This window comes from Mauremys mutica, chromosome 2 (genome assembly GCF_020497125.1).
Source record: "Mauremys mutica isolate MM-2020 ecotype Southern chromosome 2, ASM2049712v1, whole genome shotgun sequence".
In the NCBI taxonomy this organism is placed as follows: Eukaryota; Metazoa; Chordata; order Testudines; family Geoemydidae; genus Mauremys; species Mauremys mutica.
This window is the reverse complement of record NC_059073.1, coordinates 208,006,926-208,029,548: the sequence shown is the minus strand read 5'-3', so window position 1 is coordinate 208,029,548 and position 22,623 is coordinate 208,006,926. Positions and strand designations below refer to the sequence as shown.

General features: G+C 41.3%; 1 protein-coding gene across 12 annotated transcripts in view; it reads right to left on the bottom strand.

Moving 5' to 3' along the window:
- LRRFIP2 (LRR binding FLII interacting protein 2) overlaps positions 1-4,468 on the bottom strand; it is a 131,083-nt gene extending 126,615 nt beyond the window's left edge. For 3 of the 12 annotated variants that reach the window (XM_045007756.1, XM_045007757.1, XM_045007758.1), the window contains exon 1: positions 3,971-4,456. The gene's annotated coding sequence lies outside the window, so the exon portion shown is untranslated. Of the gene's footprint in view, positions 1-3,970 lie in introns of all 12 variants that reach the window. The other 9 variants (XM_045007768.1, XM_045007760.1, XM_045007759.1 and 6 more) reach the window with 9 other exon arrangements.
- Positions 4,469-22,623: the final 18,155 nt, after the last annotated feature.

Genomic DNA, 22,623 nt, shown 5'->3' with positions numbered 1-22,623 from the left:
GTTCATGAACCCAAGGATACTTGGTATGTGCTGGATAACACAACAAATGACAAGATGCAACATGCTCATAGTGGTAGATTTGTTGCCTTAATAAAACCTGATATACACCGATTAAAACTTGCCCAGTGCCTGGTGTCTAGATAAGGGTATGGAAGTCACAATGCCTCAACAATACTCGTCAGTAGGCGTTGAGACTACAAAGGTGGAGTGTTTGGCTGAATAAGGTTGAATCTACATCATTGACCTAAAAAACTCAACCTGGAAAACTGGCTTAAAAATATTCACAGCCCACACATGAAACTCCAGCTCCCATTGGAGCTGTTTGCTGGATTCTAAATTGTGGTTACTGATTAGCTAGTACTCTGACACCCTCGGCTGACAGCACCAACTGCACTAGCAAACCCGATGTGCCAGTTATCTTACAGCTCCACAAAGGCATGAATATGCTGGCATAGCTACAGCAGCAGTAATGTATTCTTGTGCCGAGAGGTGTACGGTAATTGATGTCTTAAAGAATTGGTACCTGGCTGGCCATTGTCATGCCAGACAAGGTACAGAGGCTCACTTCACCCAGTGAAATCCTTTATAAAATAAGATGCGATTACAAAGCACAAATACTTTGAGAGAGGCTTGCTGAGTTGCACTTTATGGGCACCGATACTCCATAAGGTGTTAAACTGTGATCTGTTGCTATGTTATCTTTTACTTCGGGCTCTTAGATTTATTCTTGGAGTTCTGAAGCTGTTTGTGCCACTCAAGTCAAAAAAAACATACCATGGCACTATTTGAGGCATCTGTGGTTTGATGGGAGATGCAGGGGAAGAAAATAGCTGGAATTTCAAAAGTCAGTGCTACCCAAAGTAGCTAAACATGCTCGAGATACAGGAGAACCGAACTGCCAATGCTCTGGAACTCTAAAAGCAACACCAGACTTAGATCAAGGTAACAGGTTTATGTATTAAATTATGGACAGGCACTAGAGCTTGGGATAGGCAGCAGGAAAACTGAAACAAATACATAAAACCAAACCAAAAAGAAAATTATTTTATAGAATTACATTCTTACAGCAAAGTGAGATTTAATACGAGATCAGATTTTTATTTCATAACTAAGTGAACAGCATTATAACAACATCACCATCTTTTCACACACACATTTTAAAAATAATTATCTTCTCACCAAATGACATAAGGGAAAGATTCATTCACTGAAGATACATATTGCTATTATAGACCAAGGCTCTATTTTCTAATGAATTAAAAAAGCAAAGAACAAAAACCCACAAACAAAATCCATGGTAAACAGCTTACATTCTGAAACAGTGACTATACAATAGTATGTATTAGAAACAAACACTAAGTACTTAACAAGCTCACAGTAGTTCATTCTGTAAAATGACACTTAGGAAATTAAATATTTTTAAAATAGTATAACTTGAATTTGTCAGCATCTTTTAACACAGAGAATGTTGGATCTTGGGTTTGGTATGTATAGCACACCTGCATACTTCCCTACTATTTCATTAATTATACAATATATGCCTAATACACAAGAGCAAAAACTAAGTTATTTCAAATATGCCAATCACTCTAGTACCTAGGCACCACTATTAATATGAAATATTTTATCACACTGAATGCACATGATTATCTATATTTGTAAAGGGCTTATAAAGAGACTAACTATCCATTACGTACATTTACACTAACCTGTTATCTAGTTTCAAGAGGATTTTCTATATGTTGCAGTAAATACTGTACAATAGAGGTATGAATTCCTTTCTTTAGGAGTCATTAAAGTGTAATTTTGTAACCACTAAAAACAACACTCTTCAAAATCAATCAACTAGGTTACTTTCCCCAAAAATCAACTAGGTTACTTTCCTGTGCTTGGCAACCGAAACCAAAGCTTGAATTGTGACACTATTATTTAACACATTGCACCACATTAAACATTTACTACAAGTATCAACCACTATATCAAACCTCCTTTTTGTTTTTCTCCTCCTCCAGAGGTTCTACTTATAATAAATACCTGTTCAGCAATGTGTCCTATCAAATTACAAGTTTCTCAAGAGGCTGTATCTAGTAATGTTCGGGCAACAAGTTGTACATTAATTGAGAGTTCTGCTTTTGCTGTTTATTTTTAAGACCTTTGTCATACCCAAAACTCAGTGACTTGGTTTCCTATCTGAATCACATTTTCCAAAATTCACATTAAAACACTATGTCATCTTCTATATATTGGCTAAAGAGAATCATGATGAAAATGAATTCTTTCCTTTGAAGCAATTCCAGATTGCTCTAGAATGGACACTACCACTATTTTGCCTGATGCACCTTTCACAGAACTTCCCTCAGTCCTCATACTTAACTACTCCCAGATCCAGCTCAAGAATATTATCAGACCTAGCACTATCAGTGAGCTTCTCTCAATTCCTGTTAATTCTGCATTCTCTTTCTGAAATGAAGAAACAATGATAAAAGGCCCAAGTGATACCTTGTATTTCTACAGCACCTTTAATCAGTTCTGACATGATGCAACTAGCCAGTGAAGCATTAGGGAGACAATATTGTTACCATTGCTCTTCAACTGCTAGCTCAAAAGCAGGGGCGGCTCCAGGCCCCAGCACGCTAAGCACGTGCTTGGGGCGGCATGCCGCGGGGTGCGCGCTGTCGGTCGCCGGGAGGGCGGCAGGCGGCTCCGGTGGACCTCCCGCAGGCGTGCCTGCGGAGGGTCCGCTGGTCCCACAGCTCCGGTGGAGCATCCGCAGGCACGCCTGTGGGAGGTCCATCGGAGACGCGGGACCGGCAACCGGCAGAGTGCCTCCCGCAGCGTGCCACCGTGCTTGGGGCAGCAAAATGGCTAGAGCCGCCCCTGCTCAAAAGGTATTTTAATTTTTTATTTAGAGGCATAGTAGACAGTAAAAAATAAAAATAGCAGCTAGGAAATGATTTAACTTACCTCCTCACAGGAGAGTTAGAGATTTAAGACAGCCTCCCTAAATGTTGGAAACTAAGCCCTGCTCCCCTAGGAAAATGAAGTCAATCATATGTCCCTCTTCAACCCAACCATGTGTTGTTAAAGGCCTACACAAAATAATTGCTCAATCAGATTAGATTGTGTAGATCTCCTCTCAAACTTCGTGAAATACTTGAAATATCAACAATGCTAACTATCATCATTTAAATGAATGGGGTAGCCTTACATCGGACCTTTCATTCCAGGCTCTCTGCAAATACAGGCAGACACTACATCAGTTACACTATGGTCACATTTTTAAGGTTTTCCATAACAGCTAAATGGCACTCTTTTTAAAATGAAAGCTGAGATCCCAAAGAACAACAGAGAAGACTGTCTGAACCCCTGCAATAGCCCTTTGTGCCCACCATAGGGGGGCAAACTCAATCCTTTGGGAAACCATGAATCAGGGTGTGTTGGTAAAGTGCACAGAAATACTCATCTCAGCGGAGCTGCACAGAAGGATTCCGTACTCAGTTTATTAGAGAGAGAGAGAGAAATACATTTAAACAGTAGTAGGAATTTAATCCCAGCACCTCAATACTGAGGACAGCATCTCATGGACAGGGCATTGCCCCCTCCCACCGCACCTGTGAAACCATCAGTGGGCATGTGGCATCTGAATAGCACTTGGGGATCTCACACAATTAATACAGATAAGTACATGAGATCTAGGCAGGATACATATCTACCAACACCCCCTATAACACTACACATCTATAATACATAAATATTATAATTTATTGCAGGCTGCAGTGGGGGTGTTTGAATATTTGCCTTCTTTTTCCTCTCAGGTCTTCAATTACCACCCTTCTCCCCCCGCAGGGTCAGGGGTCCAGGTCCCTCTGCCCCATCCCTTCGCCTCCCCCACAGGAGCGGGGGCTCCGGGTTCCCCTCCCCCCGCATTCCTCCTCGTGACCGGCAGGGTCACGAGCTCCGGGTCCCTTACCTAGGACAGTCCACTGCAGGTCCGCAGCGCCGGGAGAAGAAATGGCCGGGGGCCGCCTGACACCCACCCCGCGAGCCGAGCGCCTCGCTGGTGCCGGCTCCAGCCCAGGCTATTGCCCACAGGGGAAGCGGGAGGTCCGTAGCCCGCACCGAAGAGCCGCCCTGGGTGAGCGCGGTGCTGCCGGGCGGGGCACCCCAGGCCCCTGGCAAGGAGCTGCTCTTCCCGAGCAGGAGACGAGAGAGAGTGGCGATGCCCAGCCCCCCCGCGCCGGCGGTTACAGGCACATCGCCAGGCCACAGGAACAGCGGTTATTTTCAAATCGTTCTCAGGGTTCCATGGGCGGAGGGAGCGCGAGGCGGCGGTTGCGGGGCTGCGCCAGCGGTAGAACACCGGCGCTGCCGTTGTAGCAGCTGAAGCGGGTTCTGTGGGTCCTACCGCGCGCATGCGCGCCGCCCTCCCACTACTATCCACGGGGGCGGGGCGGTGCTACTACGGCTGTAAGACTCATGCGCACAAGTAGCAGGGCGAAAAATATGCTGTACAGGCAGGGCTCCTAGGCAGTGAGCCCGGGCAGACCCTGCTTGCCATTGCGGAGGTGGGTGCAGCGTCTCACTCGGACTCTGCTCCTGGCGGTGGCCGAGTGCGCTAGGAGCCGGCCGAGGTGTTGCTGCTCAGCCGTGGAGCGTGAATCGCTGTGGCCTCTATGACAAGAGCCAGTCAGTTATCTGTCGTTCAGTACGGTGCGGGCGGGGGGAGCGTGTCTCTCCCTTTTCCTGTGCCCAGCCCGCACGGGAAGCTGTGGGTGCTGGGAGGCGGCACACCCAGCGTGGGGCCAGCTGGGTGTGTGTGTGTGTTTTCCCTCCGCGCCCGTCCCGGGGTGACACTCATGGCAGCAACTTGTCAAAATGTCCTCGTCCCCGCCACTCATCAGCCCGCGGAGGTTGCACAAGCGCCCTGAAAGGGGCAGCAGGATCCGCCAGCCCGGCAGGGCTCTGTTACATGCCGGCTGCGCCAACCCCCGACTTAGTCATTAGTATCAGCGCTAGACTATGTGAGTCAAAACTGTGGCAGGCAGAGGTAGGTTCGTAAATTTTTCTGCCTTTGGCGGTCATACGAGGTTGAATAAATTATGATAATCCAGATTAATATCCTCAGGGAACAATGTACCCCCAGCCTTAATCAAGGCTGTATCCCCTCACCTCGCCCTGCAAAACTGATTCAGCCCAGGTGTTTTCAGTACCAACTTCCCTCTTTCACTGCCCAAACCTTGAATTCTTTTTCTTCTAAATAGCAGCCCTGCTCAGGAGCACTGCCAGTTTTGGGGATGTTTCTGACATTTCTCAGGGCAGCCAGTGCTGAGAGTCACCTTGTTACTACCTGCCTCCACTATGAGGGAATCTTAATTGTGCTGGCTGAGTGTTAGCTCCCTACCACACCCAGACTGTCAAGCACTCTCCTACGGACCAGGCCCTGGTTTTGCCTTGCTGGTTGACAAAAGGTGCACCCTAGCCCTGAGTCCCTTCAGTGTAGCTCCCTGTAGTGTATAGCCCCTGATCACTTGATACCCACAAAAATCCCAAATCCTCTATTCTCTAAGGAACAGTGTATCACAGTTCACACTTTAAGACACAGCACTTAAATTCAACTATAAACAAAATTAAAAAAACATCAGAGATGGGAACAAATTGTTACATATAAATCATCACCATAACATGTTTTCTAAAACCTAAGCTTAACCAACATGTTATCCTCCCGTCTATAGAAGCTTGTCTCAAAGTTCATGCCAGCATTTTCAACCAAGCCTGGTTGAGATCCCTTTCTCATGAAGCAAACCCACTGTCAGTTTACTTCCTAAGTGAAGGATGCCAGTGCCTCTTTTTGCACACACACCCCCCCCCCCAATAGAACAGACCTTTGATGTTCACCTCAAGGTAGAATCCCCCCTTCCCTGCTGTTTACCTCATTCTATTAGTTTTCTTCTCAAGTCTTCACCAGCTCTTCATTAGCATTTGACTTAGCATGCTAATAGGCTCTTGTTGTATGATATATTGGTCCCCCAGCCTCCGTCTGGAGGAGTTTGGCTCAAGTCACTCTACTGTTTTGACCTACACACCTCGATAACATAATTTGTAGTATATAAACATAAGTCTTCTAATGGCACCTTATAGACTAACACGTTTTGCAGCATGAGCTTTCGTGGGTGAATACCCACTTCTTCTTGCATCTGAAGAAGTGGGTATTCACCCACGAAAGCTCATGCTGCAAAACGTCTGTTAGTCTATAAGGTGCCACAGGATTCTTTGCTGCTTTTACAGAACCAGACTAACACGGCTACCCCTCTGATACTTGAAGTCTTCTAATGTTCTCCATAATACATCTCACCATGGTTATGTGACACAGGCTTTCAGCAGATACCTTACATGATATTCTTTTAGTGAATCCAGGGGGTTCCTGTACAGTTAGATACCCCATTGCCCTCTGCCGGTTGGCATCCAGAGGTTCTTGGGTCACAGTGCTGGTGTATGGGTATAGGTCCCTCATTTGTATTTACATCAGATAACAGTTTGCAGAAGCCCCAGACAAGAGTGGAGTGGAGCGCTATTGTTCTAGGTACTATACAAACATAGGTCCCAAAGAGTTTACTTATCTAATATGACATGTAGGTGATAGGAGGAAAAGGAACACAAATATATACCATTTTTATATACACATAGGGCCTGATCCAACACCCGTTGAAGTTAATGGGAATCTTTCCATCCCTTTTAATGGGCTTTAGATGAGGTCCATACACACTTACAAGCTGTTTTTGTTATTGTAAATAGGTAAAGTATCTACTATCCTCATCTGCCCTTCAGCTTATCATCAACTGGCCAATTTCTCATAGGCATCAGAAAGATGTAAGGAGAAATCTGGAGAAAGGATAATGGTCTCTAATGGATCAGTTCTGTGAGAGCATTCCATGTGTAAGGGCCAGCATGGAAAAAAGACACGGGTGAAAAAGTGACGAATAGGTAAGTAAATTAAGTGGCAGTTCTAATGATAAGGCCTCAGTTACAAATACCTCTTAAGCGCTCAGTGGAAACATAATCCTGTACCACTTGCAATAAAAACCAAAACAACACACAAAAGTAGAATGAGGAAGGGGCCAGGGTGAAGGAACTTTGGCAGTGACAAAGTCAATATTTGCCAACCCTTAAATCTGCCATCAGCTGTTACAATCTGAATTCAGAAAGTTAGACTTTGTTATAGAGGAGACAATTTTTACACATACTTAAAGAGTAACCTCCTTAGAAGTTTCACTGTTTCATACTTTTTCTTTGATAATTAAAGATAATCAGTTTTAAAGAAAAAAAATGGCCTAATCCTGTCCCACCCTCGTTACTCACTTAATCATGCAATGCAATCATCATGCTTTATTTGTAATATGTTAGTTTTTGTGGTAATAGATGGTGATCTCACTACGGGGTGAAGCAGAAATGTTGATGCATGGGGAAAAAGGTCCTCTCAAACACAAAGTAAAAGCAAGAGAGAAAGTGACCGGTCTTTAAAATTATACGTAATCTCTTTTTTTGAGTTGATTCCTGTAAAAAAAATTCACCTACCGATTTTGTGGAATTGATGATTGTTTAGTGGGAGTCTTCATAAAAATATTAAGAGCATTTTGGTTTGGTTTAGCTGGTGAGAGCAACCTTCTAACTTCTAGAATATCCTTTTTAATGAGTTCTTCCTAGGTCTGTTTAGGCTGGCTATGTGGAATCTTCTGAAATGTTCTAGCTCTGTGTGGGATGGCTTCTCTGGCGATGTACTGCTAGATGTAGGGGAAAAAAAGTTTTCATTTGTGTTTGTACATTTTTTTATGATGAAGTATTGGGATTTGCGTAATGTTGTTCTCTTCATATCATAGGCAGCACATTTTTCTTTAATGATGCAGTCAAAAGTGTGTCCACTTGAGAGCAGACATGCATTTTTGTGGTTTAAAAGGGGCAATTGTTTACTTTTCTGAGAAGCAATACACAGTATCGTATGCAAACATTCTGCAGCGGTATGACATACAACAATACCAATTCATAATACAATTTCACTGATAGGTGGCTGAATAGCCACTTTTCTAACAAACATTTAATTAGAAGCATGCAAATGAAAAGATCATGTTTGAATCTCTGTTTTGAAAAGGCTGAAAATACTGTACAGAGAATGGTCTTTGAGTCTGTAAAGCCTCTCAAATTGCCACTGAACTAGCTTCCAATATTATTGAATTATCAATTTTCCCCCACTAAAAACTGCTGGATGCTCATGCTTAATTGTATGTTGTGTTTAATATTGCCTGTATTTTTGTGGTAATTTGAAAGGTGGATCTCTAGAGAGATAGGGGTAAGGAGCTGTATGACCCTGTGGTTCCAAACAGGAGAAATGGGATTCAGCAAAATTCTGAACACTTTCTAAAATATGTTGACTTTTTCACAGAAAGAATTCTAGACACTGGAAGGATTTTATTTATTTTATTTTTTTTGAGAAAGAGAGTGTGCCATGTTCTAAATTTCTTTTGTCATCTCATTTAGTAAAAAACTCAAGAAAGAAAAAGACTGGAAATAAACTCGCAGGTCAAACAGCATATCAATTCCCCTCACCCCCACTTTTTTTTTTAAATTAGAGATTTTCAAGGTGAATGCATGCCCAGTTAAGGCCTTGTCTACACTAAACATTTTTTTTTTAATTTCCTACTGTATATACTGTACCATTGTTTCAACTCCACTGGGGAGAATTTGAATGTAGACCAACTGCCAGCTGCTGCTGTTGTTTTGAACTATCACATCAGCTAGGCCTGTTCTGAACAGCACCAGACAACCCGGTGGTGGCTCATCTATGCTAGCACTCTCACTTTTGCTACTGCCAGTGGAGAAATTTTAAGTTAAAAAAAGCTAATTTGGAAAAAAACATCCATATGAACTTCTACTGCTACATGTATGTGAAGAGCCTAGCTGTGACCCTAAGAACTGCCTGTAGGAGGAAGCTATACTGAACTGCTTTGTTCTGTTTAAGCATTTAAAGGGTGAAATCTGCATTCTGCTTAAACAGAAGATCACACTGCGCAACATATCCTGTAGGAATCTTGTAATTTGATTAGTGGGAACAATTTCAGTTATGACTTGGTGTCTGCTTCCTTCAATAAAGTTCTTGTCCCATGTATGCAATTTTTAAAAAGAGACTTTCACAGTGAAGCAATTTTGAATAGAGAGAGCATACAAAGAAATACATTTGCCTGGGGCTTGTTTCCTATTAATCAAAATACTTGATTTTGGATGAGGGTTCTCTGTCCCCCTCACTTTGGCTTTTATCTTCTTGCAGTGAAGCTTTAGCTCTGAGTTCTGATGTTATAATTTATTGATGAGAAAGTTATTGTGATGTCACACATTCACTATTATTGGCTAAATTCATCCCTGATGTAACTCCATTCATTTCCCCCTTTTGTGTCCTCCCACTCCTCTCTGCCTTCTTCTTCCCCTATGCATGAAACAAACTTACAATCCAGTCTGTCAGGCCTCCTTTTCTTTTCATTTTAACTCTTCTAAACACTTATTTCATCATACCCACCCACAAACAGTAAGCCATATCAAATGCCTTCTCAAACAACATTACACGAGTAAAACAAGGGAAGCAGTAAGGAAGGGGGAATAGGAAAATACAGAGTTTGCTCTCTCCCCTGAGTCTCCCAGCACATTTTATCTATATCACTTTTTACATTGGAAGTTCCTCAGGGCTGAGATTATTTTAATAAAAATATGTTCTGGTATAGCATAGCAGTCACACTGACTGTCATGGAGGAGTGTGTTGAAAATCTCTTATCATAGTGCCTAGGAGGTCTAGTCATAGATCAAGACCCTATTGTGCTATGTGCTGTACAAACAGAGAAAAAGACAGTCCTTCCCCCAAAGAGCTTATATCTAAGACAGGATAGAACAGATGGATACAGATAGGAGAGTACATTCTTACTGAAACCTTCTGGATAGATCATTGGTTGGGCCCTACCAAATTCATGGTCATGAAAAACACGTCATGGACTGTGAAATCTGGTCTTCTGTATAATATAAAATACACACATTTCACTGGAGAGACCAGCATTTCTCAAACTGGGGATTCTGACCAAAATGGGAGTTGCAGGGCAGGTCACAAGTTATTTTGGGGCAGGAGGGGGTGTCACGGTATTACTTCTGCGCTGCCTTCACAGCTGGGCGGCCAGAGAGTGGCGGCTGCTTACCGAGAGCCCAGCTCTGCAGGCAGCAGCACAGAAGTAAGGGAGGCAATACCATACCATGCCATTCTTACTTCTGCACTGCTGCTGGCAACAGCTCTGACTTCAGAGCTGGGATCCCAGCCAGCAGCTGACGCTCTCCAGCTGCCCAGGTCTGAAAGCAGTGCCAATGCCAGCAGCAGCAGCGCAGAAGTAAGGCTAGCAGTACCGCAATCCCCCCCCCCAACTCCTTTTTGGGTCAGGACTCCTACAATTACAACAACATTTCAGATTTAAATAGCTGAAATCATGAAATTTGCTATTTTTAAAACCCTGTGACTGTGAAATTGAACAGAGTGGACTGTGAATTTGGTAGGGCCCTAATCATTGGAGAGTATGAAGTAACTGTTGGAGGCGATTACACACAAGGTGAAAAGCTGTGATCAAGATATTATAGATATAAAATAAAATCATAGACCAAATACTGGAAGAAGCATGCAGCCTGGTATCTGAAAGTCAAAAGCTGTTCTTTCTACATTGTGTGTCAACAGTAAGAGATTTTGTAATTGCTACTTGATTAACAATTTTATTGATGATACATGAGTCAAAGTAGAATCCAGTTTACTGTTCCGTAACAAATCTCTATAAGGAATATGTCTCAAATGAGTCTGCAGGACTAGTAGGAGTGAAAAGCAGTAACAGCTTATTTTTTTCTCAGAATGAAGCAGACTTTTCTAAACACAGAGATCTTTTGAGTATGTACATGATTTTTATTTCATAGTTGCTTTTCAGACCATAATCACACTTATGTAGGAATTTTATTACAACTCAATTTAACCTGGCTTCTCAGTACAAGTGGGTTTTATAATGTATTGGAAGTCTAGTGGATCTTGTTATTAGAGATAGCCTTAGCCCCATAAATGAAGGTAAGCCCAGTGTAATATAATGACTATATTTTAGTCTTATAATATTATATAAGCCCAAATAATATACATTACTTCCACCCAGTGATGGTGTACCTACAGAGCACTTGTAAGTAAACTAATAATCAGCACACACGTAAGAGAGATCTACTGTTTCTTTAATCCCTCCTTTTTGTATCTCACAAATGGACTACTGCTGTACAATTCTCCTCAAGAAATAAGTCTGAAATGCACACACTGTTTGCTTAACAAAATACTCTCAACCAACTTAATTTATTGCCCTTTGATTTCAGTGGAGCTTCCCCCACATGCTCTAGCAGTGAATCTGGTTGTCTAGTGTATTTCACTTTAAAAACAAAATAAATCATAGTTTTTAAAGGTGTAAAACTCACTTTAGACAAGAGGATATTTTGGTTTCCCATTAAATAAATTGTCCAGGGTTACTCAACCTGACTGCTACATGTTGTTTCTTGTCATCTGTGCTTTGTCTCCTTCTCACAGTGCATACATCTGATATTAATTTACAGCAGATTCCCTGGAGGTAAGGTAGATACTTCATTTATACATTTGGTGTTAAATTATATGAGCAAAGCTACAGTAAATATTTAAATTTTAAATTTGTCAAGGATTGAAATGCATTTTCCTTGTGAGAAATATTAAAAGCTGAAAACTCCCAGAGGCTAAATCAATTGCATCTTCCTAACACTCTTGGCCATTCTTCATGCTAGAACCATTGGTACACGTTCAAATGCTTTTGGGACTGATTTTCACATTATCAATAAAGCCAACTGAAACTGTGAAGACTCAGCACACCTGAAAAATCAGGTCATTACAATTTAATGCCCCACTCCTACTAAGAGGTATGTAGGAGTTTAAGCATGTGAGTAATTCTATTGGTTTCACATGTTAGAAGTTAAGCATGTGTTAAAGTCCTTGCAAGATGGGCTTTAGAAGGTAAAATTTACTAATAGGGTACATAGGCCAAGGTCTAAGACAACAGCAGAATTGTCAACGCATTATTTTAATACATGTCCTGCAACATTTGGTATTTTCTGACAGTCGCAGCTCTTGAAATTATGTGAAGCTAAGAACTGCAACTTTTTTTTTTAATTAGTATGTTTCTATCCTTCATGCTTTCAGAGAATTGCTGGAAAATATGAACCCTAAAGACTCAAACACCAGAAGTCAAATAAAAAGACCCCAAAACAATTATTTTATGATCTCTCCTGATTTTGGGAGCCTGAACCGTAATTTTTGAATGCTAAGGATTGTCACTATTGTAACAGTAAACAAATGTCAACATTTAGAGGTCAAGAGAAAAAAAAGTGGTACACATGATTATTCCTAACACTTTTCCCCATTCCATTTATATTTACAGGGACTTTCAACTTAAGATAAATTTCTCTATAAAATTTTACCTACTGAAGTTAATATGATATGTTAACCTATAATATGTTAACCTATAATGGTAAACAAAAGAAAAAACATTTATTTTTTCAATTTATTTACATTGTTGTGAAATATGCATAGTCATTTTCACTGTTTATTGAGGGGCTTACTTCAACTACAGGGAAGAGAAGAATTTTTAGAAAACTAGGAAAGTATAATCAAAATACATTGTCTTAATTGAAGTTGCATATGTGTAACTGATTGAAACTTTTAGTAAAAAAGTCTGATGGTGCAAGAAAAAGGAGCTTAGTTTTTTTGTAGTTGTGTGACAATATTTCTACTGATTTTTATTCTTAAAGCCAACACAAGTCAGCACATCTGACTCAGCATATACAGTGAGGTTTTACTATGTTTAGTATGATTCTGCTCTGAAAAGTGGCTAAGCAAAAATCACACTCTTATTCAAACTTGCTTTCTTGTTCAAAGATCTTCTAACTTTAGTGATACATTTTAATGCTTTTTACTGTGGTTAGCACTGCAGAACCAGCACAACTAAGAGAGTGAGTTGGATTATATTTCTGGAGTAGACTTGTTTATCAACTTCCAATTAAAAGCCCATTTGGTTACTTACGCAACTCTGTTGATGGCAATGGAGTTGCACATCTGTCACTGAAGCCATAATTTTTAAACAAAGAGAATACACAAGTGTAATTAGGACATATTTTGGTCTGCAGAACCTTTATTACAGGTGATGATGCGTGAAAAAGAAAGAACCCTGCTTGACTCAGAGCCCAGTCTGATTTTTAAAGGTCTGGCAGCTGTAAAAACATTTTACTTGTAAACAGAACACATCTGATATAAAAATGATTGAGACACACTAAACATAGAGCCCTACAATGCTATTTTTACAGTTAGTTTTCAGAGTAGAACTACACTTTGAGCCAGATCCTCATTTGTCATATCAGCATGGCTTTACTATTTTGAATGTTGCTATGTTGATTTACACCACCTGAGAATCTGAACTTTAAGTAGGGTTGAGAGCAATATTTTTAGTCTTTGCTTCAGATCAACTGGAAAAGGTTAAACCATCACTGATTTAAGGCATCTTAAAAAGAGCAAAAATAATCCCTAAGTATTTAAATAAACAGAGCATGTAAATCTTAAGTACTAAAAACCTTTTTAAAAGAGGCATAATGTCTAGTGACAAACAATGTTTTAAGCAATTATGCATACACTCTCTGTGGTTACTCCCTCTTTGAAGATGTGACAATATTCCATTGACTACCCATTACTGCTTTCCTTGTTTCAAAATCTGCTATAAATAATTTGAATTGTCAACTGACCAACATAAGTAAGATGAAGGCTGCCTGTTCAAATGGTTGTCTCATTTCCTGGAGGTAATGCCAGAGTTGCCAACTCCTGATAACAAGAGACATCTAGGTTCATTTTTAGAACAACCAAGCCTGCTGTTGTGTGTTTCCTACTTTTGTATATTGTGGAGAGGACGTTTGGCTGGGTTGCTTCTAAAATATGATTCCAATATAGCAACTTAAAAAACAGGCAGTAATTCCTGCTTTAAATATGAGAGCTCTGGGGGCAGATTGACTTAAGATGGCTATTAAGTATGTGTATGTTACAGTATGACTGCCATAACTGTTAACTGTGCTCCCTTCATTTCTGTTACTCTACTCCAATATATTTATGATCATAAATATCCATATTTTCAACATTTGAACTGAGATTAGGGACACTCTGTGTAGGACAGGGTGGATGGGGATGATCAATGATTCATCAACTTTGATAGATTTTCAGTGCTATGGGAATGTGATATCTCCTCAGAAATACAAAAAGCAAAACATAATTAGCGTTAAAAATACCAGTTGAAAGAAAGGGGAAATGCAGTAAGGAGCTGCTAGTTGCAAAATAGCCACTTTAGGGATGCAGCTGCTTGTGTCTGCAGCTTTAAAGGGCCAATCCCCAGAAAGGCATGCTGGGAGAAAGTTCCCATAAGAAGGACAACCCTGAAGTTGAGAGGATTAATGGACCAAATAGCTACAAAGGAAGATCCTTTCTCTAAACTACTAATCAGCTGATGATATGTTATTAGATGACATAAATAGCTTTAGATACATTTCAGCTTTTCATATATACATTTATTCTACTTGTTTCTATATTCTTTTGAAAAACTATTGCCACATTAAATAAATGTTTGAGGGGGAAAGTCCTTGCTGATATCCATCCTATAGGCCAGAGCCACAAAAATACTTAGGTACATACACTCTAGACTTTGGCACCTAAGTCCCAGTTTAAGGCTACATTTTGATCCACAAAATTCTTGCTTGGCTGCTGCTGAACCCTGTAGGAGCCTAAACCCCCTTGACAGCTACATTTTCAGAGTAAAGGTTCCTGAGGTGCCTAAGTTTGTGCATCTGGAAATGTGCGATGCTACCTCACTCTAGGTGTCCAGACTCCTATCTCCTGCCTAAGCCCCGGTGTGATCCACAAACCAGGGAAAGCTAGGCAGGCGAACACTTATCTTGCCTGTAGGGTGTGATCCAATAGGCATGCTCAGAGGCAATCTACCAGAATGGGTTCCATTCAAAATCTAGCTAGAGGAGGAGCTGGTAGCAGCAGCACTCCTCTCCCCCGTCCCAACTTTCAGCCTGGTGGTAAGCCCCTCTCCCCCGAATGTGGGAAATCCAAGTTCAATTCCTCTCTTAGGTAGAGAGGGAGAAAGTATATAAACAGGGGACACTGATGTTTGTTAGGAGAGTGCTGTAACCCCTGAGCTATGAGGCCTCCCTCAGTCTCTCCTACTGAAGCACTTCCATGGTGTGGAAATAATTAAATAGTCTAGTATCAGAGGGGTTGCCATGTTAGTTTGGATTTGTAAAAGCAGCAAAGAGTCCTGTGGCACCTTATAGACTAACAGACGTATTGGAGCATGAGCTTTCGTGGGTGACACATGCATCCGACGAAGTGGGTATTCACCCACGAAAGCTCATGATCCAATACGTCTGTTAGTCTAAAGGTGCCCCAGGACTCTTTGCTGCTTTTAAATAGTCTAGTCATTGGAGCAGGGGGACTGGACCCCAGATCATCCACCTCCCAGGTGGATGACCTCACCATCAAGCTACGGAATCTTTCTTGCACTTGTTCTCTAGCCCAATGACTTTTTAATTATGAAGCCACAGTGGAACAACTTCAGCAGGTGAAACTGCGGGAGCCCATCCTCACATCAGAATATCCGCTAACTCAGAATTTAGACCACTCTCTTGTGAGGTAGAGAGACCCCTTTCCAAATTCTTTCTCCCTCTCTGCCTGAGGAGGGAATTGAAACTGGGTCTCATCCCACGTGAATACTCTAACCACTGGGCTAAAAATTATAAGGTGGAGAAACCCACCCCTCTCCCCACACCTGTTACAAGAAATGCCTTAGGCAGCTAAGCTGTCTGACTCCAAGAGAAGGGTTCCTGTTTATGGATCAAAAACAGAGATGGGCACCTTCCTGCAGCCTGGACTTAGGTGCCTAACTCAGTGAGAGGGGTAAGGGTTAGGACGTACCCCTCGTTAGTATCTACCAGCGGCTAGCTTAAACAGTTCGTCATCTTGCATGCTTATTTTTGTGCCTGTCATTCTAAGGGTCTTACCTCTCCCCATTCATTATATAGGGACCCTAGTTACCTAACTCAGTCTCTGTGAATTACATTGTTGTTTCAGTGATTTCCTAGGTGCCTAAAAATTAGGCATTCCAATGCTTTGTGGAGGCAGGCCTAAGACTTTCCTTTCCTTTGGACTGATTTGAGTAGGTTATGAGCACCTTAAACTCTTGCTGATTTGAGTCTGCTGCTGCTCCCATCAAAGTGAATATCAAAAGTCCCTTTGAATTCAAGACAGAGCTGAGAGTGCTTTTTAAATTCCAGTCATTACTGTTCGTAATTTTACATCAATGGAGTCTCAGTAAGTGTATTCTTATGGCTTTGCTTAAGGGATCCCCACCAGATCACCCTTCCTTTTAGTTGTTCCTTATTTTATCTAGGTTTTTACTAAAATTCATTGCCTTACTTTGCACCATTTCCAGAATCCAAGACCTGACCTTTGCTGCCTTCCATCTTATTTAGTTATTTCTCATTCTTTGCACTCATTTAGCCCAGGTGTAAATGATGATATAAGATATAGGGAATGGAGAATCTGTCTTTAAATTATTTATGCTGGCTCTCGAATACTGCACATAATATTCTAAGGACTAAATTCTGTCCTCACATGCATACATGTGACTTGCACTGATATTAATGTGGCTGAGGGCATTACTTGGCCCTATATATGTTATCTCAAGTACCTTGTAAAGAAGGTGCTTGTAATTTTCCAGTACTACTTTTCTTTATGTTCTAAAAAAAAATGCCTGTTTCACTGATGCTGAACATGTACTACTTAACTATACAATCAGAGGGGGGCCAGAAGGGCTATTTGGCCTGGACCTCAAGCTCAAAGGGGGCCTCAAATTTTTGCCAGTTTGCTTGCATCAGTGGCTTCAGGTGAATGCACCTTCAATGTGTTGAAGCAGGTAAAGAACTATCATCATTCAACTATGGGATCGCCATGCTTAATATGAACAGTGACATTGCACGAAAGCTAGATTTTTCCTCAATAATTAGAGCATTTGCACAGAAAAAGGCTAGACAAGCATTTGTTAAGTAAAAAAATATTCAAATTATGTCTCACTCTTTTTTTGATGTATTATTTTGTTTTAATGTGTCATCGTTTTTTATTTTTATTATGGCTAGGGGCCTCAAAAGCTGGAAGTGGCCCAGGCCTCTCTGGACCTCTGAGAGGACCTGTATACAATTAAATATCGCTTTCTGAATAATAAAAGGAATGAATGCACAAAGGGCCAAATTTTGCTCAGTGAGACCACTAATGGGGAAGGCAAGCAGGAAAAGAAAAATATTACATGAAACATTTTCAGTATAGAAAGTTAGAAAAAATATTCTTAAAATCAAGAATTTTAGTTCTTGTATAGCAGTGTGACAGCGGACAGCTTATATATTCAAACTAACAGTTAGAAAAGCATTTTCTGTTCTTATATCTGAGTTCAGCCAAAAGGAAGTTGTGCTCTCCTTACAAGTGATAAAAGGCATATTTATAGTACTGTGCTTATGAAATATTGACTGGTTGCAGCATTTTTCTCTGGCCTTCATTATTTTTTCTGCACTCAGTATGCTAGTAACTAACGAGAAATGAAATGGGAATGGAATTGTTATACTAGCTTGATACTGTGTCTCATGCCAGTTTGAAATGGGTGCATTAGAGATCCCCAGAAGTGTACAAAATTATAACCATTACAACTGATGTAAAATGTTTTGAGATTTATAGTGGTTTTAACGGGGGTACAGGTGATAACGTAAGGCGCTACCCTAAATGTCACTTAAAATAAAAACAACCAACATTTCCTCTTGGTCTTGTGGCAGGAAGGGGTGGTGAAGGTAGAGGGGGAGGGAGGGAGAGCAGGCAAAGGAGGGAAAATCAACATATCCAAAATTAGGATTGCAACAGAAAATTTAAAAGCTATCTACTTAGGTGGGCAACTCACCAACAAACCTAAGTGCTAGGTGTGTTTGTAGGGTACATATGTGGGTATTGTACTATTCCTCCACTTTGTCATTGTGATTAGAATAAGCAGAGAACCACTTATGCAATCAGTCTATGATAAGTGAAAAGATACCAAGGTAGTAGTCCTGAAATGATCTAATAGGACCTCCCTCCTCTCTGGTATCTCTAGAACCTATATCACCACCCCTTCACCAAGTCCATACTAAACAGGGCTGCTAAGATCATTTAGGGAGCTGTGTGAGAGAGATGAGGCAATTTCCTGCAATATCCTTGAAAGACCTTATTGTATTAAGTTTATGTATTAATATATGTAACCTCTAGAAGGGAGAGGTGACAGATGTGAAACCTGGGAGTTTAAAAGACTATATTGAAGATGTGCCAGACAAGTATGGACTTTTAGGCTAATAAGTGTTAAATGGATTTCCTGGGGAATTCCTAGGTGGAGGTTAATGCAAATTCCCCAACTGCAGTTATGCAAAAACCCAGCTTTTTAAGGCTATTCCCTGAGGAGAGGGTCATTGTCTGCTGATTACATGATACAGAAGGCCAAGATCAAGGACCCAAGCTTATAAAAAAACAGCTGATCTGTTTGCAACCTGTTCTGGAGCTAAAATGGATGAATTTGTAAGCTAGTTGTGGGTTTTGAAGGAGTGACACCCACCAGAGCCTGAAGCTGGAGCTGCAGGGTCATCTGGTAAGCATTCTATGTGTTTTCTCTGTAATGTTTTTACTTTAAGAATAAATATGCTTGCTTGGAAAGGGCTGTGTGGTAACTTATAACTGCAGGCAATACATTGCTTTCTCTCTGAGGGCAATGACCAAAGTGCAGATGCTGGCCTTTTTAGGCAGTCTGGCTTGCTGGGGATATCACAGTGTAAAGCAGGAGCTGTGCACCCTAGGAAAACCTTGGTCAGGAGGGAGGGAGATGTGGCTCTTGGTCCAGGAGAGATGATGGCTGTGAGCCAAAAGTGGCTGCCCTGGGTGGATCATGGAGGGGGACTACAGGTACAGTTACCCAGCATCACAGTTTCAGGGTATCCATTAGTTATTTGCTTATTAATAATATTTTGTGCTTTTAATAACACCTACTATCTCAAAGCACACTACAAACATTAGTGAATTATGTCCCAATCCTATAGTGAGCTCCACATTGGTGGATCCAAGCATCTGCCGGGGGGGCTTTGCATCTGCCACATTTCTCATACTTGGAGCTCAGTGCAGGATCAAGGCCCTTATTGTTGTAGGACCCCTATTAGTTAAGTATTTTACAGATGGGTAAATATGAGAGATGTGCAGAGAGTTAGAGGGCCAGATTGTAAACTCTCTAGTGCAGTGGTTCTCAAAGCCGGTCCACCACTTGTTCAGGGAAAGCCCCTGGTGGGCCAGACTGGTTTGTTTACCTGCCGTGTTGGCAGGTTTGGCCGATCGCGGCTCCCACTGGCTGCGGTTCTCCGCTCCAGGCCAATGGGGACTGCGAGAAGTGGCGCGGGCCGACAATAGATTCTGTACACTGCAACATATAGGAAAATAGGGTTATATCACTAAATCATTCATCTAGTCTGCATCCATCACTGTCTCATACTTGATGTTTCAAAGGAAGGTGAAAATCCTCCTTAATGCACCTTCCTAATTGTACAATGATGTAAGGGGGGGAAATACTTCCTGTCCCCCGCCCCCATGATAATTTTATACCCTGAAATGTAAAGTTTGAGTATCCATATTTTAGTTGAATAGTTACATATGTTGTTGTCATAAAAATATCTATCTTTTTAAAATCCAGCCATAATATGACTCTGACTTTCTACAGCAGTGAATTCTGCTTAGACTGGCATTTTCTTTGATGTGGTTTTAAATGTACTGTCCTTTAATTTAATTTGTACAATTCCTTTGGCTAAGATAGTTTCTTTGCTCCTCCCAACTGTACTGAGCTCACTATCTCTAGCAGTTAGTATACTTTTGTAGCTTCAGCAATTGGGATGTTTAAATGGATGGAATAAGTCAGCATGGAATAACTTAATAGAAAAAAGGTCACAGTAAGATCTTCTTTTAAAGAGATAGTATTTATAGCAAGGAATAAAAAGAAGTCAACATAATCAGAAACTAACAAGAATAACTTCCAGCTTGGGGTTCTACCTGATGCTGGGACCCTATGGAGACCCAACCTTCCCAAAGGCATTTTCCCAAGCATCCATTCCTGTGTCCATTCTCTGAATACCTGTGCAAGAAGAAAGGAAAGCTGAGTTAAAAGTGCATCTCTTGTTTGCTAAGAGTCAGGTAGTGCCCCTTGCTCTCTGAGTGCTAATGGCATTTTAAATGAATTGCCCCTTTAGTTACATTGAGTCACCCCTTGGGCTCACTTAATGTCTCCTAGCTCATCCCAACAGGAAAAGCCTACTATCTCTGTACAAAGCTCATTATATCTAGGCATTGGTTTAGCTCCACCTATTCTAATCCCACTAGTTGTACCCATTCAACAAGTTTTGTCCTTTTGGACTCAGGTCCCTTGCTTACCCCTTTAGACATACATAACTATTAGCTATTGGCAACTAAAATTGCTCAAGAGACCCTCGCTATTAGCTTAAGGTAGAATCTAATTACTGGCTAACTTCATTGCAGAAGTAAAGGATGTGCACGCCTTATGGCACCATATGCTTTGTTCTTTATGGTGGTGACCCAGGGTCCAAGAAAGTGCCAGGGGGACAATGCAGTGTGAGGCATCACAGGCCTCCAACCCAGCCCCACAGTCAGTGCTCTGACCACAGCCGCCACCCATCAGCATACCTGTATGATTGGAGAAGAGAGGCAGCAAAGCTCTAGCTTGTAAAGGGCTGCCCATGAAGTTCCTGAGTGGGTGGGACATCCAGCCCTACTGATTGGCTGAGAAGCTTTACTGAAACCAAAAAGAGGCACAGGAAGTAGGTTGACTAGAGGAAACCCTGGCTTGCTGCTCTTATGGACCCTGACTCCTGAGCCCTGCCTTCCAGCTTGTTCCTGTCCTCCTTTTCCCTGTCTGTTCCCAGTTCCTGCTTTCCTGCTCACTTCAGGTCCTTGCTCCTACACCCTACTCCTGACGCTGATTCTGGTTTGGCACCCGACTCTGTCTCTAGCTCTGACCTTTGGCTTGGCATCTGACCTTGACCATGGTTCTAGGCCCCCTTGACTGTAACCATTAGGCCTGACCACCCACACCTCAGTTCCTACTTGCAGCTCCAGTGATTAAGGTAGATTGAAACAGGAGAGAGGAGTCCTAACTGCACTAATCAAGGAGGAGGTGGGTACACTATTTATCCAAGTCAGAGAAACGTGAGGGAGTTGTAAGTTGCTTTTAGCTTTCCTACACACTCTTACTTTAACTTGCACACAGCTCCCCTTCCTCTCCAGTATGGGGGAGCAATTCCCTGACAGTTCTTCTCCCGTTTGAATCTACTTCGCAACCAGTGATGGTGCCTATATTCTTGCAGTTCTTAGGATCATCTCCAGCATGCTTAGCAACTTCCACTATTCTTTTTAGATCTTGGTGTTCTTTGAACATCTTCACAAATACAGCCTTCTTTTTCTTGTCAAAGGTCCCTTACTGACCTTTATTTAAATGGCCATTAATTAAGCCTTTTTGTTCTTTGTTTTTTCCTTTTTTTAAAAAAGGAAATTCATTGCAAATCCACCCCACCCCCTTTCCCAAGTCTATGTTAATGCAGCACTGTAGGTGAGAATTTAAATATATATTATGAAATTGTAATGGTGTGGTTTCCACAGCAAACATTGTCAGCCATATTGTACAGAAATGTATGCTGTAGGTTATTGCTAAATATTATATGGTAGCAGTGCACACTATATACACTCACAAGGGAGCTGAATTACTATATTTTTACAGTTTATTCCATTAGTATATTTAAATTCTCATGTTGCCATTTACATAATTTTGCATTTATAGTAGTGACAAGGTAAGACAATTACATTCTTCTAAAACACCAGCATCTGGTGGCAGTTTACAGTCACAACACCTAGATATAATATTAAAAATGGAAAGTATACCAACTAAAACACAAATGCTGTCTTCTTTTAGCTTTGATGATAAAAGTCCCTTTTGTTTTGTAGTAGTAAAGCTTTTTCAGCCACCATGAGGTGTTGGGATCCTTTCGTCTGTGAGAGACTGTGGGAATTGCAGCCTATGATGTAAAGTTTGCAGTGTCTCATGTGACTGAATTGCAAATGTATGTATCTTGGTTGGGAGCTGCTTGCTTCCTACAACTCTTTTCTCTTCAAGTTGTAGGAGCCAGCTCCTGTTATGGACTTTGTTGCCCTGATGGAGAAAATGGCACCACTTGTTACAGTCACTTGACAAAATTTCCCATCTGTCAGGATGGATTCGAAATTCCTTCATATCTTGCTTGCATGTGTCTTTGAGCCACAGTATTATATAAAAGAAATTCCCCAATTTCCTTGCTATTTGTTTCTCATTTTGTGTGCTTCATGTACAATTAGTGCCATAACTGTTTTAATGT